Consider the following 16793-nt stretch of genomic DNA (forward strand, 5'->3'; position numbering starts at 1 on the left):
TTTTGGTATGAAGATCTTGAGGCAAAGTGACTATGAATCCCAGGAGCTTAAGGCAAAGAGATCTGAGTTCAAGGTCACCTGGGACAAAGCAAGCCCCAGAGCCAGGTGTGGTGGTACACACCTTTAATCTGGGACCAACTCAGGGGTAGAGGACAGGCCTTTCCCACTCCATGCCTCTGCTCCCCAAGGCAGTCCACAGCCTGCCCTGGGATGCCTAAGGCCAGGAACTCGGAGCATCAGTCGAGATGGATGGAACCATGTACTCCTGCCACATCGCCCCACTGCCCGAAGTCCACTCTGGGCCCAGGGCCCAGTCACACTTGCTTTCCATGGACTACTCACTCACACTGGCTGTGGCAGGAAAAATGGAGGTTTATGCCATTCCTATGCACATAACTGGAGATTGTCAACAAGCATCCTGCTGATGGACACTGTCATTAAAACTTCTGTGGCTTCTGCAAGTATCAGAGGGATTCGATCAGAGCTGCTGCCTCACCATCTACATCAGACCACCACCATCTGTTGGCTGCTGTGGGCCCTCAGGACTTACACCACTCCTCAGGCTTCCCCATCGCCATGACACCCTGCTAATAGCTGTCCACCCACGAGAGTGCCCTCTTCAGCATGTGCTGGTGAGTGGTACTTACTCAAACTCTGTGCACTTTCTTTACCTTAGGGCTTGACTTTCCGTGGTGAACACATGGTTTCAGGAGAGCATTCTTGAGCTTGGAGAGCTAGCTGTGCTGCTTCTGGGGATAGATCCTTTCATGGAGCCTCCCCTTCTAGGACTTTTCCCTTGGGTGAGACCTTCTTTCTCCTTTTGAGACAGTTTAATGCCAGGCCGGGCCTGGATAGACTGTTCTCAGGCTCAGGAGCACTGGCTCTAACTTTAGACCCAGCACAAGTCAGGGTAATTAATCCCTATTCTCACCCATGGGTCTCTAGATCTTTACTGCCTGTCCCCATGTCCTGGGATGTAATTTACACTAAACAGAAAACAGTATCTCTGTCTGGTCTCATACCTAGGCCTCCCTCTTCACCCTTCTTTGTTGTTTAGGTCCTGGTTTGTGCCTGAGCAAATCATTTGGCAAAATTAACTTTTTAAAGAACTAGAAGTTTCCACTTCATATTCCCCCTTTTCTTTAAGAATTATCCTTTTCCCTATCATTAGGAATCTATACACACTGGAATTTATTGTAAGAACCACCACATTTTCAATAAATGCCACATGTAGAGTATACTCAAATAATTAACAAAACCTTACCTTTCTATCAATATACAAACCTTCAAGACAATTTAAATTTTCTATCAATACAATTCAAACAATAACTTAAATTGCTATCAATTTGTAATGATAAAAAAAATCTGAAAATTCTAAAAACATAACAAAATACCTTAAATTCATAGAATACAATAATTCCAAAAAAGGCTAAATTTTTAGCAATCTTTCATCATAATAATGACCTTCCATCCTAGACAGCAATTAGAACACATTAGATGACCAAACCTATCCACCCCAGCCTAAGGGACTAGGGCAACGATCTCCAGAAAACTGCTTCCTGCTGAATTGGGGTGAAGAATTCCTAAATGGGCCCCAGGGAGAAAAAAATGGTTAGTTTGAGAAAAGGTAGCTAAAGCCTTTGTTGCCCAATCTGTCTTTCTAGTTTCTGTGATAGCCCTTTTGAAGTTGATTTGCATGCACAGTTAGGAGAATCAGTAACTGACACAGTCTGTGAGTCACCTGGGATGTTTGCTTTGTGGAGACACTGTCTCAGCTCACATGAGGTTTTCCCTAGTCAGATATAAAATTTATAAGGTTCTATTGGTAGCCATATTTTTCAGTCCCTGTAGAAACTTAAGCATAACCACATCCCCTTAATACTATTACCATGTTCACTTCTCCTGTCAACACACCCTTACATTGGTTGGTCTAGTTCCTCAGTTTCTCTTTTTTGACCTTGTACTCTGTCACCTGTATCATTACCTTCCCAAGGAGCAACTACCATATCATTTTCTCATTCGTTGTCCCTGGAATTGCGGGAATATCAATTTGAGTACCCATTTTTGTAAAAGATGCCTTCCCCATAAGTATATGGGTAGCCGTATAAGTTCTCAATTTCTCTGTTTTCCCTTTTGGGTCCACATAGGCACCATCCCATTCATGGCAATTAAGCAGTTTCTACAAATTGTATCTAAAGTGGACAATCTGGATTCCAAGACTTTTGGGAAAGTAAACTAACATCAGCTCCTGTATCTTCCACTCTTCCTATGTGCACACCTGCATTTGGACAACCTGGGTCTCTGATCATAGACCTGTGTGCCAGAGCACACCTTCCCCAGTGCTTCCAAAAGCCCCGTTCATGCCACAGGAGCAGCCTTGCACCTATTGTAGGGAAATAACTCAGCCATTCTGTCTCCTTCTTCCACTTTAGCAGGTTTTATTTCTTCCTTGTGATCCCCATCTACTACACCTGGATAGACCATGAGTCCTTGTGAAGTGAATTCACTTCTTCCCAAGATTACTCCCACTGGCCCTGAAGGGAAGGAACCGCACCCACCAGTCCTTAACTTAACAACATCCCTCTTTGGGGATAATGAAAGAGGGATCTGTGGCCAGATCCTAAGCTACACTTCCTTCTGCAGCCACATCTAAGATCAGAAACACATAATGCTTCATTCGTCCAGACTGACCAAAAAGAAAACGTTAATTGTTTCCTCTGGGGATTTGGGCTGACAGGTCCCTTGATGTTGCCTGTAGTTTAACAATCATTACCTCCTAAGCCCAGGCCTAAGGCCAATGCTACCAGCCCCTCCTGCCTTTCCTCTTCTTCCACCATTCTTAGTTATGGGATTGTCCTCTGCCAACCCTAACCTGGCCTCTTTCTCTACACATCACTGCTCTGGGGGTTCTTGCCACCAGCTTGCCTCTGAGCCCTTTGACTCTGGGGACAAAAGACACAGGGCTGGAGGTATTGCACAGAGGTTAAGAGCACTGACTGCTCTTCCAGAGTTTCTGACTTTTAATTTCCAGCAACCACATGGCTGCTCACAACCAGCTGTAATGGGATGTGAGGCCCATTTCTGGTGTGTCTGGTGACAGGGACAGTGCATGCACGTGAAACTAATCTTAAAAAAAAAAAACTAAATAATTTGCCTACTAGGCACAATTGCTATGCAAAGATAAGTCAGGCTTTCCAGGTGGGATTGACCAGTTCATTACCTCTGTGTCTCCTCCTGCTCTAAACTTGAGGCTTGTTCCACCATTTCCTGCCAAATATCTTTGACGACCCGCCCAAGGCTGCAGACCTTAGCTTTCCCAGAGCCCTTCCATGATTATTGCTATTCGGTCTAAGCTCTACCCCCACAGCTACCTGGTAAAACCAGGTATGCTGTGTGCCACAGTTGCCTGGCGATCGCCAGTTGTGCCCGACAGTAAAAATGTGGGCCGCTTGCCCTGTCTTACCCTCTCTTACTTCTCTTACTCTTTATTCTTCACTGCTCTTGCCCCCTTCCCCAGGACACCATGCGAGTGCCCGTGGCTGGCCGCCGTTCTGCTCTTCTACTCTTCTCTCATTAACATTTTGCACGTGGAATCATGGTGGGTGGGTGTGTTCTGTCCAGGAACGGGCCAAGATTCAAAATGCTAACATTAAACCGAATCACGGGATTGAACCAGGAACCCTCACATTGGTGCCATGACTCGGATGCACCACGTGAGGATTTTCATCTCCCTGAGCCCATATGGTCTGGCACCCCTGCCACACTGCTGCCTTCCATGAGACAGAGTATAGTTCTTCCTCACCGCATGCCTCTGCTTCTGCAGGGGCCCCCATTCCACTCTGGGCCACCTCTGGCCTGGGGCACGGAGCCTTGGTGAAGATGGATGAAACCATGGACTCCTGAGACAATGCCCCGTTGCCAAAGAATTGCAGTGCAAGCCTCTTCGGCCCGCATGCCCCAAGACTGCTGCTGAGCGTCCTAATGTTGAGTACTACCTTTACTTCTGCTGCCTCTTCTGTGGGCATCACACGGATTAAATCAAACCAGCTGCCACACCATGTTAGCCATCAGACCACTAACACCTGCTGACTGCGGGGGGACTCAGGACTTACACATCTCCAGCAGGCCTCCGCATCGCCATGATGCCCGGCGTATAGCTGCCCACCAAGCAGAGCGCCCTCTTCAAGCACATGCTGGTGAGAGGTACCTACTCCACCTCTGTATGCTTTACCTCAGAGCTTGACTTTCCATGGGGTACACATGGTTTCAGGGGAGCGTTCGTGAGCTTGGAGCTACCCATGCTGCCTCTGGGGACAGAGCCTTTCACTGAGCCTCTTTCTGGACATTTTCCCTTGGGTGAGACTTTCTCTTTTTGAGACGGATTAATGCCAGGCCAGGCCTCTATAGAATGCTCACTGGCCCAGGAGCACTGGCTCTAAGTCTACCCCCAGCACTGCACTGGTCGGGACAATTAATCCCTATTCTCACACATGGGTTTCTAGGTCTTCGCTGCCTGTCCCCACTTCCTGGGATGTTTTGGACTAATTTACACTAACGAGAAAACAGTATCTCTTTCTGCCCCATTCCCAGGCCTCCCTCTTCTCCCTTCTTTATTGCTGTAGTTCCTGGTTTGTGAAAAGCAGGTCCAACCCCATTCTTCAGGAACCTTGTCTGTGAAGAATGCTTTCCCACGCATGTGTGGCCCCGAACAACCTTGTACAAGCAAGCTCTCCCTCTCTCTGTCCAGGACTTTGATCCAGCGTGCTCACACTGCCAGCCAAGCACAGTGCCTCAGCTGTGCACACCAGTTTCCCAGCTCCCTGTGAATGCACACACTTGCTTATCCCTTGCTCTGCAGATCTTAAAGAATGTAAAATTTTATAAGCTATAGGAAATACTCAGACCTACCTCTTATGAACCAAAGACTCCACTCAGAGAAGTTCATCTGCCTAAAGATCCCACTTACTACCTATTCCTAAGGGTGGGAGTCCTCTGGGTTTCAAGCGTACATCTAAGAAAAAGTTTTCTTTTCTCCCAAGCGCACTTAATCTTATTCTCTGCCTATAATAAACATATATGTGTGCTATAGCATCTTTTCAAGTCCAGATACTTACTACACCCAGGACAGCTCCAGAGATTGGACGTCTAGATGTTACAATCTCCTCTCACAGACACAGACACTCATATTGGACCTGTTCCTTCTGACCTATCCTCAGACGGTTCCACAGACCATGGACAACAGGGAGACAGCCAACTCTAGGACTGTACAATCTTCAGCATACCATTTTTCTAGGTTCCCTAGAGACATGTCACCACAGAGCAAGCAGGAAGTAGTAAGAGTTTACGACAGCACAATTCCTGCTTCACCATCACCACAAATTTTTTTTTTAATTAAACCAAACTGGGGAATGTTGGTATTCTCTCTAAGCTCAAAGAGCATAGCTATGCAGGAACAGCCAGGTATGCTCTACCCCTCTGACACAAGCCCATTTGGGCATAGGAGCACAGAATGTTGGGCCCCCGTATTCATTCACAAAACAACTGGGCGGGCTTCCCTTCTGTCTTTGTGCATAGTCAGCACTCTAGGACCAAGAGGCTTGCCTTCCGGGCTGCTGGAAAGGCCCCTCTGGTTTTTTCTGGGGCAGTCCCTGACCCAGTGTCCTTTTTCTTTGCATTGGCACACTGACCTTTAGCCAGGAATTCTCTTCTGTTGCCAGAACTGTCTTCCTAGGTTCCCTAACTACTGTGGCCAGTATATGTTCCTCTCTTGTCTTTTATCTCTCTTTAGCTCTCTAACTTCCTCTTCTTTTTGTCTCTTTTCTTCCCTAGCTTCCTGCTCGTTTTACCTTTCTTCCTCTTTCTCTTCCTCAGTCTCTCTGCTGTCCACTTATGTGCACATACCCTGAACCACACTTTAACTTTCCTTTCTCTGCACTTACACTAACTCTCAGCAACTTAGCTTAACTCTTCAAATTTCTGTAACTTTTTCTTTATATCTTTTTCTCACCTTAGCCAGATTGGTGGGGCGCTTTCCAGCCCCTCGGGGACCCACCCTTGGAGCCTGGCGGTAGACCTGGAGCACTCCCTACCTTCAGGGGTATTGAAGTCAGTCAGGAGTGAGGGTCTTCCATCCATGTCTGGAACATTTATTTTCTGGCCTCTAGTAGAATTCTGTCTTTCCTCGGTGGTAAAGAAGATCTATAACAGTTACTAATAAGCATCTCATGTGGGATGGTGAGAAAACAAGAGGAGAATCTAGAGAATAGAGGTCCACTGAAGAGGACAAATAGCATTTAGTCACACAGCTAAACCAGGAGGCCTTTTGGGGACAAACAGGCCGTTGTAAAAATAAGCACAAGCTTCGTGTCTGTGAAGCAGAAAGGCGAGCAGAGAGGCAACTGATATGTTACCGACTATCTCTCTGGACTTAGAGTTTTCCTCAAGGAGTCTCTCTTCAGTGTCAGCTTCGTGGCTTTACCTCTCAAGAGAACCAGCCTCCAAATGACACTAGGCTTCTAGTAATAACAAAAGGATGGAGAGATGGTTAGGACCTGGGTGTTAGATGCCAAGTGGCTGACATAAGAATTGTAACCGGTTCACCTGGGACTTTCAGGACCTCAGTAGCAGCCCTTTACCAAACTGTCGCACTGGGTTAAAGGCCCATGGAAAAGAAAAGATTAATCCTGACCTTGGCCACAGCCAAAGCCTGAATTCTAAATTTTGACGGGCAAAACAAAGTTCTTCACAGTTAGTTGTAGATTCTTTCTGAAACTATTTTAGGGGCTTCCCTGCCTCCCAGCCTGGGGCATTTTGACCACAGGGGCAGGAACTTGCTGATGAGGGGTTAGGAACAAAGACACTGTCCATGTAGACAGACCATTCTCTTAGAATAGGGCCAGTGGATAAGGGAAGGCAGGCAGGCTCTCTCAAAGAAAGTTCTCTTAATGCACTCTTTTTGTTGTCAAAGCATCAGCCCTGGCCAACTGACCCTTAACCTTGAAACTCTTTCCCCCCACCCCCCGCTGACTCAGGCCCCTGCCCATGCACAGCCTGCAGCTTGCTTGCCCATGCACCTGCCACCCTCAGCCCCACACTTCCCTACTCTGAGCTGTCCCTTCCTTAGAAGCTGTGAATGTTTAAGCAACAGGGAGAATTTTTCTTCAGGACCTAAGGTAAAACTTTCTGGTTCTGATAATTCCTGCTTCAGACAGGGTCACTCCCTAACCTGGAGTCCTTCATACACAACTGTTAACAGCAGCTAGACTGGACAAGGGGAGCAAAGGGAGGGGCATCTCCCCTTGGGAAGGAGGCTCAAGAGAGAAAGATAAAACTCCCTGGCAGAAAACCATTTTTCTCAAGCAAATTATTTTTAACTTCTAAGTTAAGCACCAAGAGGACCAAGTGAAACTCTTTGACGAACAAAGTAAACAGTTCTGTGATTAAGTTTCCAGTTATAAAGATCAGAGGAGGAGAAAGTCCAATACGGAAGGGGCTGCATCCCATTGCCTGGACCAGGGGGAGGTCTGGAAGCCCGCAAGGGAAAAACAAGAATTGGGCCAGTAGAGGAGTCAGGGGTGAGTGCTCACCAACTTCCCGTGCCCTACGCCGGACCTCTAGAGGGGCAGAGGATTCAAGAGGTTGGAAACCATAAGTGCCCAAAGGTATGGCTACTGTGGAGTCATGCTCTGTGGGGCTCTGAGCCCTGCAGCTTCGGGTACCTGTAGCCGGACACCCACTCCCTGATTCTTCTTCCTGTGGAGAAGAAGTCAGAAGGCTGCTGGGGAGGAAATGGGGCATAAATACGGGGGACGGAGCTGGCCATTCAGGAGGCTCCCCCACCTCAGGATAGATCTTAGGAGGAGCAGAGGGTACTGAGGATTTTGAACCAGGTTTTGCCAGACCTAAATGTAAGATTGCTGGTCCGGGTGTGCTCCCAGTTTTTCCTGAAAAACAATAGCTTTAACATAAAGAATCATAGTCATGTCAAAAGAGCCCTCAGGGGGCCAGCCCACACTGAAAGTTGGCCACTCAGAGGTGCACAAAGTCTGCCACTTTCCCTTCTTAACTTCAACTGACATATTATGTGCTCTGTCCCTAACTTGTCCAATGATCTAACATCAGGCTTACGGGAGTCATTACTGTCTGTCCTATCATCACAAAAAAAAAACACTAAACAGACAAACAACAGACAACACAAAGAAACCACAATATCCAGACAACAACTGCTGTGCCTAGTCCACAGGCATCAGCCAAAAGCAGTTTCAGACGAAGAGGTCTTTGAAGTTTCTCTTCCAAGAGGAACACACTATCCTCTTCTACCCAATAGGAGACCACCAGGCGTCCCTGGCTCTCCTGTTGCCCTGAAGCATCCGTCAGGGTGCAGCTTGTCATCCTCCCGACATGTCTGTCGACCACAGCTTCTGAGCTTTACAGCTCCGGAAAGTGGCTGCAAAACCAGAGCCCTTTTCAGGTACTAACCAGAACCAGAACAGAGACAGACACAGACAGCAGCTGCACATTCAGACACAATTGGGGACCCCCTTACCTCCAAGAAGGTCTTTGGAGTTGTGGGTGGTTGCGAGATCCCGGACGAGCTCCTAAATGAAAGACTACCAGGGTGGGGAAGACCCCCACTCAAATCTCAAGATGACGCAACCCCCCAAGAACTCATGAGAAACGAGTCTTGATGTAATAAACAAGAGGTGTATTTGAGGAACCAGAGCTCTGGAGATGACACGTATCTCACACAGGAGACAGAGGAGTCGACCTCTAGCCCAAGTAGAGGAAGGTATTTACAGGGAAAATTACATAGGTAGTTGGCAACAGTCACAGAAAGCAATTTCATTGGTTTGTAAGTTGGGCTCAGTTCAACTCTAGGCCACCCTGCTTCTGAGGCAAGTTGACCCTAATTCTCTTTTTTGTCAGGAATGTTGAGTCAGGCCTTATTGAGGCCAGATAATTTTGTGTAGCCGGGCTACATCCCCAAAACATGTTTTTTGCTGTGAGGTAAACTTGTCCTCATAGCAGGGTCAGTGGGGGATACTTTAAAATCTTTATTCTTTCAGAATCATGGCAGTGACCAAAGAGGTCTTACAGATGTTTCTCTACCTGCTGCTGGGAGTCGAAGAGAAGGCAAGAGACAAAGAGAAGAAGGCCTATAGACAAAAAGCACTCCCCTGCCACCCAGACAAAAATCCAGATAACCCCAGAGCAGCTGAACTCTTCCACCAGCTGTCCCAGGTCTTGGAGGTACTGACTGATGATGCAGCCAGGGCTGCATATGACAAGGAGAGGACAGTCAGGAAGCGGGCCGCAGAGACGACCCAGAGACTTGAGGAGAACAGGAAGAAACTGAAGCTTGACCTGGAGGCCAGGGAGCAGCAGGCCCAAGTCCAGAGTACTGAGGAAGAGGAGGAGAGCAGGAGCATCACCACACTAGAGCAGGAGATTGCTCGATTACAAGAAGAGGGTTCCCGTCAGTTGGAAGAGCAGCAATGGCTGATCCAGAAGCAGACCCGCCAGGACCGAGAACAGAGGCTGAGAGGAAGAACAGAAAATAGAGAAGGCAAAGGAACCCCCAAAGTAAAGCTTAAGTGGACATGCAAGAAGGAGGATGAGTCCCAAGGGGGCTACTCCAGAGATGTCCTCATGAGGCTTTTACATAAGTATGGGGAGGTTCTCAACTTGGTAGTTTCCGGAAGGAAGCCAGGCAATGTCATAGTGGAGATTGCAACTGTCAGAGCTGCGGAGTTGACCGACAGAAATGAAGTGGGCCTGGCTGACAACCCTCTGAAGGTTTCCTGGTTGGAGGGACAGCCCCAGGGCATGGTGATCCCAGTCCCCCAGGACTGTGGAAGGGCTCAGTGTCCTCAGAAAGGGACTATGAGAGTCTGGTCATGGTGCGCATGCGCCAGGCCACTGAGCGACAGCAGCTGATGGCCCAGATGCAGCAGGAAGATGAGGGGGTACCACGTAGCCCGCACTTCAGCCTTCCCAACCCACACCCTTTTCTGAGTCATCACCAATAAACTTTTAAAAAAAAACAAACAAACAAAAAAAACCAAACATGTATAATATGTAATGGATAATTTCTAATCTTGATGGCCTGTTGCATTTGAATAAACAATGTTAATTCAGAGTTATCAGGGACAAATTCAGCAGTCTCTATAGGCATTCAATGAATCAATAATTACGTTAAGAGCTTCAGGATATTCCAATATCATAAGGATAGCATACAATTCTGACTTCTGAATTGATGTGGACGTTTGACCACCATGCTTATTTTATCTGACTTACAACCTGCCATCCCCATCTTGTTTACATCAGTATAAAAAGTTAGCACCGAACACAACATCTCGCTCTGCTCTTGACCCTGTGCAAGTGCGGTGCAGTGGGAAGCCTCTGAAAATGTTTCCAATATGGCATCGGAGCGGAAGACTAAGTTATCCAAAACCTGCTGCGCATGAAGTTCATGCAGAGGGGCCTGGACTCGAAAAACCAAACAGCTGGAAGAGGAGGAACGGAAGATGATCAGGGATGAGCACTGGTACCTGGATTTGCCAGAGTTGAAGGAGAAGGAGAGCTTCATCATAGAAGAGCAGAGCTTCTCCCTGTGTGAAGATATTCTCTACGGAAGGATGCCATTCAGAGGCTTTAATCCTGAAGTTGAGAAAGTAATGCTTCTGATGAATTCCAGGAACAGAGTGGCAGGGTCAGAAGAGGAGGAAATACTAGACATTGGAATGTCGAAAGAAGAAATGGCAAGAAGACATGAGAGTTTGGAGGGAACGATTGGGTAAATGTTTGCCAAGAATAGGAAGCCAATGATGAAGAAGATGAAAATGGAAATATAAAAGCCATTAAAATTAAGAAGATGTTCTTAAAGCCCGAAGACTAATATGGACGCCTGTAATCCAGTGGATGCTGTGAGAACAGCATGGTCTGAACTCACCCTCCTGTCCTCGGTACTGGTCCCTTCTAAGGGATGCCTAGGGTTGGAAATGTGCTGTTCTTGAGACAGAAGGATGATGGACGTTCTACATCCTTTTGGCGGCAATCGGGGGCTTCACATATGTGGGTATACGCTGCTCCCTAGACTTTTGGCCTGATTCTGTGTGAATATACACACAGACAGGGCACAAACCTACACATGCTCTCAGTTACTCTCCAGGAATGAGTATTGTAAACTAATTCTTGCCTTGGTTTTACTGCCCTTACATTTATATTTTACTTTTTGAATCATGTCAAGGCAAATCATTCACTTTGAATTTCAATATTTGAGAACTTTTCAGAAGTGATTGACCAGGAACAGACATGGCTCTCAGCCCAGAGTATTCGCATGCTCATAGGCCTTCTTCATGAGTAGAAGTGTGGGGTTTGTGTATTTTAAACAGTCACCTGGATCTTTTTCTAATGTTCTATAATAAACGTGCTTTATATTAAAAAGTTGATATCTCTGGAGTTGTTACTCATTCCTAACAATTATGGTAATGATATTAAATAGTGGATTTTTTAAATTCTTCAAAATCTAGCATTTCTATCAGTCGCCAGGTCAGCTCACTGTCAGGAATAGCGTCAGTAGCAGGCACATGGTGCAGAGACGCTGGGAAGGATGCATGCGTTTCTGCAGGCCTGAGACAATCTTGTGGGAGTGCACTCACACATCACCCTTTTGTGCCTGTGCTACCTCCCGCTCTTCCCAGCCCCTTGTCTCCCTGAGGCATTTGGGCACCTGGTAGTGAAAGCACGGGGAGCAGGGCAGGGCAGCAGTTTCCCTTCCAGTCTATTTCTTTCCCCTTTTCATCATGGGGTACATTACCAGTCTCATTCACCAAGCCTGAACCTTGTTTTCCTCCTGGCTCTTTCTTTCCAAGCATTTCAAATTCTAGTCACAAACTCTACGTGCATAGTGTCAAGTCTGTCATCTTTTCTAGCAGAAGAGAATTGAGTGAACTTTGAGTTTTCAGCTTTCACTCCAAACTTCCAGAATAGTATATGAACATACAAAGCAAAATCAAAAATCCCCTCCAGTTACACAGTATGATAGCACCCAGCAACTGTAGCTGCCATTTTATCATTTCCTTCAGGAACATTGCTCACCCCTCAGAATCTACAGTTTCCTCTACCACATTAGAAGCAGAGTTACCCGTTATGTCTAAGTCACGGTGGATGCCACCTGTAGGCATAAAGGTTTTGAAACCTCCTCTTAAGTTATGCTCTAGCCCACAATAGAGCCCACAGGAGCAGCCTTGCCCCGGATGTAGGGAAACAGCTGAGCAATTCTATCTGCTTCTCCCCTTTAGCAGGTATTATTTCTTCCTGGGATCCCCATCTACTATACCTGGATACACCATGAGTCCATGAGAAGTGAATCCACTTCTTCCCAATATTATTCCCACTGTCCCTGAAGGTAAGGGACCATCCACACCAGTGGTCCACTTATATCATTGACTTTTGGGGATAATGTAAGAGGAATCAATGGCCAGATCAAATCTACACTTTCTCTGCAGCCATGTATAAGATCAGAAATACCTACTTTTCTTGCCTGCTTGGTACCTCCTGACTGACCAAAAGGAAAATGTCTCCAATGTCCCGAGGGGCCTCTAGCTTACAGGGCTGCCTGTAGTTTTACAATCACCACCACCTCATGCCCAGACTACAGCCAATGCCACCAGCCCTTCCTGCCTTTCTTCTTCCACCACAATGCTGAGTTCTGGGATTGGCCACTGCCAACCCTAACCCGGCCTCTTTCTCTCTCCGCAACGGCTTTGTGGGTTCTTGCCACTGGCTTGCCTCTGAGACCTTTGATACTGTGGACAAGAGATACAGGGCTGGAGAGATGGCTCAGGGGTTAAGAGCACTGACTACTCTTCAAAACCCTAACACTGGTTCTGAAAGCATGGATGGAACCAGGAACCTTAACATTGGCGCCGTGACTCGGATGCCCCAGGTGAGGATTTTGATTTCCCACTGCCCACATGGCGTTTTACTTCCGCCATTCCTCTGCTGACCCCGAGGCACAGGATAGGCCTTTCCCAACACATTCCTCTACTGCCCACAGCAACCACCAGCTTCTCCTGGCAGAACCTTGGTGGAGGTGGAGGAAACCTGTGCACTCCAGCCTTATCACTGCATTGTCCACAGTTCACCCAGGTCTGTGGGTAAAGCTGCAGTTGCTCACAACTGGCTGTGTGCTCTCCCTGGCGTGGCAAGGAAGAACGGAGAGGAATGCCACTTCTGTGAACATGACTCGAGATTGCTACCAAGCGTCCTGCTGTTGGGCCCTGCCATTACATCTGCTCCCACTTTTGTGAGCATCACAGGGATTTGATTACAGCTACTGCCACAACATCGACACCATCAAACCACCAACGACTGCTGGCTGCTGGGGATCTCAGGACTTACACCACTCCAGCAGGCCTCCCGTTCCATAGGATGCCCTGCTTATAGCTGCCAACCAAGGAGAGCCCCCTCCTCAAGCACATGCAGGTGAGCAGTACCTATTCAGCCTCTGTGCGCTTTACCTCAGAGCTTGACTTTCCATGGGGTACACAGGGTTTCAGGGGAGCGTTCTTGAGCTTGGAGCTACTGGAGCTACCTCTGGAGATAGAGCCTTTCACAGAGCCTCCTTCTAGGAACTTTTCCCTTTGGTGAGACTTTCTCTTTTTGAGATGGTTTAATGCCAGCCCAAGCCTGGATAGACTGCTCTCTGGCCCAGGAGCACCGGCTCTAAATCTAGCCCGAGCACAAGTTGGGGCAGCTAATCCCTATTCTCACCCATGGGTCTATAGGTCTTCAATGCCTGTCCCCATTTCCTGGGATGTTTTGGTCTAATTTACACTAACCAGAAACCATTCTCTCTGTCTGCCCCCATTCCCAGGCCTCCCCCTCTTCTCCCATGCTTGTTGCTGTAGCTCCTGGTTCCTGCCCTGTGAAAAGCAGGTCTGGCCCCTTTTCGGAGGAACCCTGTCTATCAGGCCCGTTTCCTACTATCTGGGACCCTAAGACCCTTGCATAAGCCAGTTCTCTTTCTGTCTGGGACTTTGCTCCAGCGTGCTAACAACACTGCCTGCACACATTGCCCCAGCTGTCCACACCACTGTCCCAACTGCGGGTACTTGAGTGCTCCCTCTTTTACCTTGCTCTGCCGATCTTAAAGAATGGAAACTTATAAACTACAGGAATCCCACTCAGACCTATGTCTTATGGAATAAATAGATTCTACTCAGATAAGTTCATCTGCCTCAACATCCACATACAACCTATTCCAAAGGGTGGGAGTCCTCTGGTTTTCAAATTTCCATCTAAGAAAAAGTTTACTTATCTCCTGCAACATGCTTAATTTTATTCTCTGCCTATAATAAGTATGTATGTTCCAGCACCTCATCAAGTCCAGGTGCTTACTACACCCAGGACAGCCCCAGAGAAGAGACCTCCAGATGTTCCAATCTCCTCTCAGACACAGATGCTTCTATTGGATCGGTTACTTCTGAACTATACTCAGTTGGTTCCACACACCATAGACAACAGGGAGTCAGCATCTCTAGATTGAGCAAATAACCCTATCCCCATCTTTTTAGGTTCTGGAGACACATCGCCGCAAAGCAAACAGGAAGTAAGTCAGAGATCACAACCCAATTCCTGCTTCACCATCGAGTCTACTATTTTTTTTTTTAATTAAACCAAAATGGGAGAATGTTGGTGTTCTACGCTCAAAGAGCACAGGTGCATGGGAACAGCCAGGTATGCACTACCCACAGTTGCCTGGCAATAGCCAGGTATGCCTGACACTAGAAAAGGGGCTGCTTGCCCTGTCTTACCCTCTCTTACTTCCCTTAGTCTTTGTTCATAGCTGCTCTTGTCCCCTTCCCCATCCCTCCCCCCATATGTCCATGGCCAGCCACCAATCTGCTCTTCTACTCTTCTCTCATTTAACCTCTTCACCTGAACCATGATGGCTTGGCATGTTCTGTGAGGGCACAAGCCAAAATTGGAACCCCTAACAATTATGTCCTCCTTCATCTGAAGAGACAGACAGGAAGAAGACACAGAGAAGATGAAGATGACTCAGATCCATGTGCATCCGGTTCATCTTCCTCCATCTCCTATCTCTTCCTGGTCATCTTTCTGTCCCCTCTCTAAAACTTTCAGCCCTGCCTTCTTTTCCCACTGCCCAATCACAGGCTCATGTAACTAATTAAGATTTGTACCTGGCCTCACCTGCATACAGACAGCAATCCACAGGTCAGTTTGGTTCCCAATGGCAGGAGGTTACCTCATTCAGACTCAGACTGGCAAATCCTTTGACCAATGTCAAAGGCTGCAGTGGCCTAGAAGGCTCTGTAGCTCACAGTAACCAGAACCTGCAAGGTCTTAGGTACGGTTACCGTATTCTCTAGAATCAATGCACCTGTCATTGTGAACTCTGGAATCTTTGGCCTTACAATTTCTTGGGAAATCACCAAATTGTCTACAGTTAAAACATCAAGCATTTTGATTGCTGATATCTGTAGCCACCATTTGCCCTGTGATATTTGCATTATACTCCTGAGAACCTATACCAGTGGTCTCCCTTATGCATTCATCTATAGGGCTCGACATGATTTCAATGGTCTAATTACTCTCTTACATTCTGTGTTTACATCCCCAAAAGCCAATATTTCTATCAATGGCTGTCTAGTTTCTGAGTATGATAGGGTTCTATAAACAGCTGAACTTAACCTCTGTAAGAATTCTCTAAAGGAATTCTCCAGAATCCTATTTTAGTAAAGAGGTAGATTTTCCTCCTCAGGTTCTGCAACCAGACCCCAGGCTCTTAAAGTTGTAACACAACATTGTTCAATTACACCCTCAGATCTGATTTGGTTCTGTAAGTCAGCATAACATCCTTCACCAAGTAGTTGTTCTTTAATAAGTTATTCCACTTGAGAAATTACAAGGGCGGGTTCTGTAGTTTCATGCCTTTACCACCACAACCACAGTAATTGTTGAACAGCTGACACCAACCCCTTCCATCCAATCTTGTGGGATCACCTCATGCTGTGGTCTAGTTATTTAGTGTTTCATTAATATAGGAAGAATGTAAATGATACAGAACAACAGATTCTTCAAAATGCTTTAAATCTAGCATTTCTATCAGTCACCAGGTCAGCTCAGTGGCAGGAATAGCACCAGTAGCAGGCACATGCTGCAGAGACACTGGGAAGGATGAAGGTGCCTCTGGAGGCCCAAGCAAAACCTGTGGTAATGCACTCACTTATACATTACCAGTTTGTACCTGTGCTGCCTCCTGGTCTTCCCAGCCCCTTGTCTCCCTGAGGCATTTGGGCACCTGGTAGTGAAAGCATGGGGAGCAGGGCAGGGCAGCCCTGTCCCTTCCAGTCTATTTCTTTCCCCTTTTCATCATGGGGTACATTCATTACCAGTCTCATTCACCAAGCCTGAACCTTGTTCTCGCCCTGACTTTTTGCATTCCAAGCATTTCAACTTCTAGTTGAAATCTCTATGTGCATTACAAAGTCTGCAGTCCTTTCTAGCAGAAGAGAATTGAGTGAAACTTCTGAGTTTTCGACCTTCTCTCCAAATTTTAGAATAGCATGTGAACATACAAAGGAAAACCAAAAATCCCCCTCCAGGAACATAGAGTAAGATACTACCCGCAACTGCAGCTGCCATTTTACCAATTTCCTTCAGTAACATTGCTCACCCCTCAGAATCTACAGTTCCCTCAACCACATTAGGAGCAGAGTTACTCATTATGCCTAAGGCACTTTGGGTGTCACTGGTAGGCGTAA

General features: G+C 47.0%; 2 pseudogenes; both read left to right on the forward strand.

Annotated features, from left to right (window-relative positions):
- Positions 1-9069: 9069 nt before the first annotated feature.
- LOC134479136 (dnaJ homolog subfamily C member 17-like) lies at positions 9070-10073 on the forward strand (annotated as a pseudogene).
- A 345-nt stretch (positions 10074-10418) lies between these two features.
- LOC134479434 (M-phase phosphoprotein 6-like) lies at positions 10419-11420 on the forward strand (annotated as a pseudogene).
- The last annotated feature ends 5373 nt before the right edge of the window (positions 11421-16793 follow it).

The sequence above is a fragment of the Rattus norvegicus genome, chromosome 6 (assembly GCF_021556685.1).
Source record: "Rattus norvegicus strain SHRSP/BbbUtx chromosome 6, alternate assembly SHRSP_T2T, whole genome shotgun sequence".
Taxonomy (NCBI): Eukaryota; Metazoa; Chordata; class Mammalia; order Rodentia; family Muridae; genus Rattus; species Rattus norvegicus.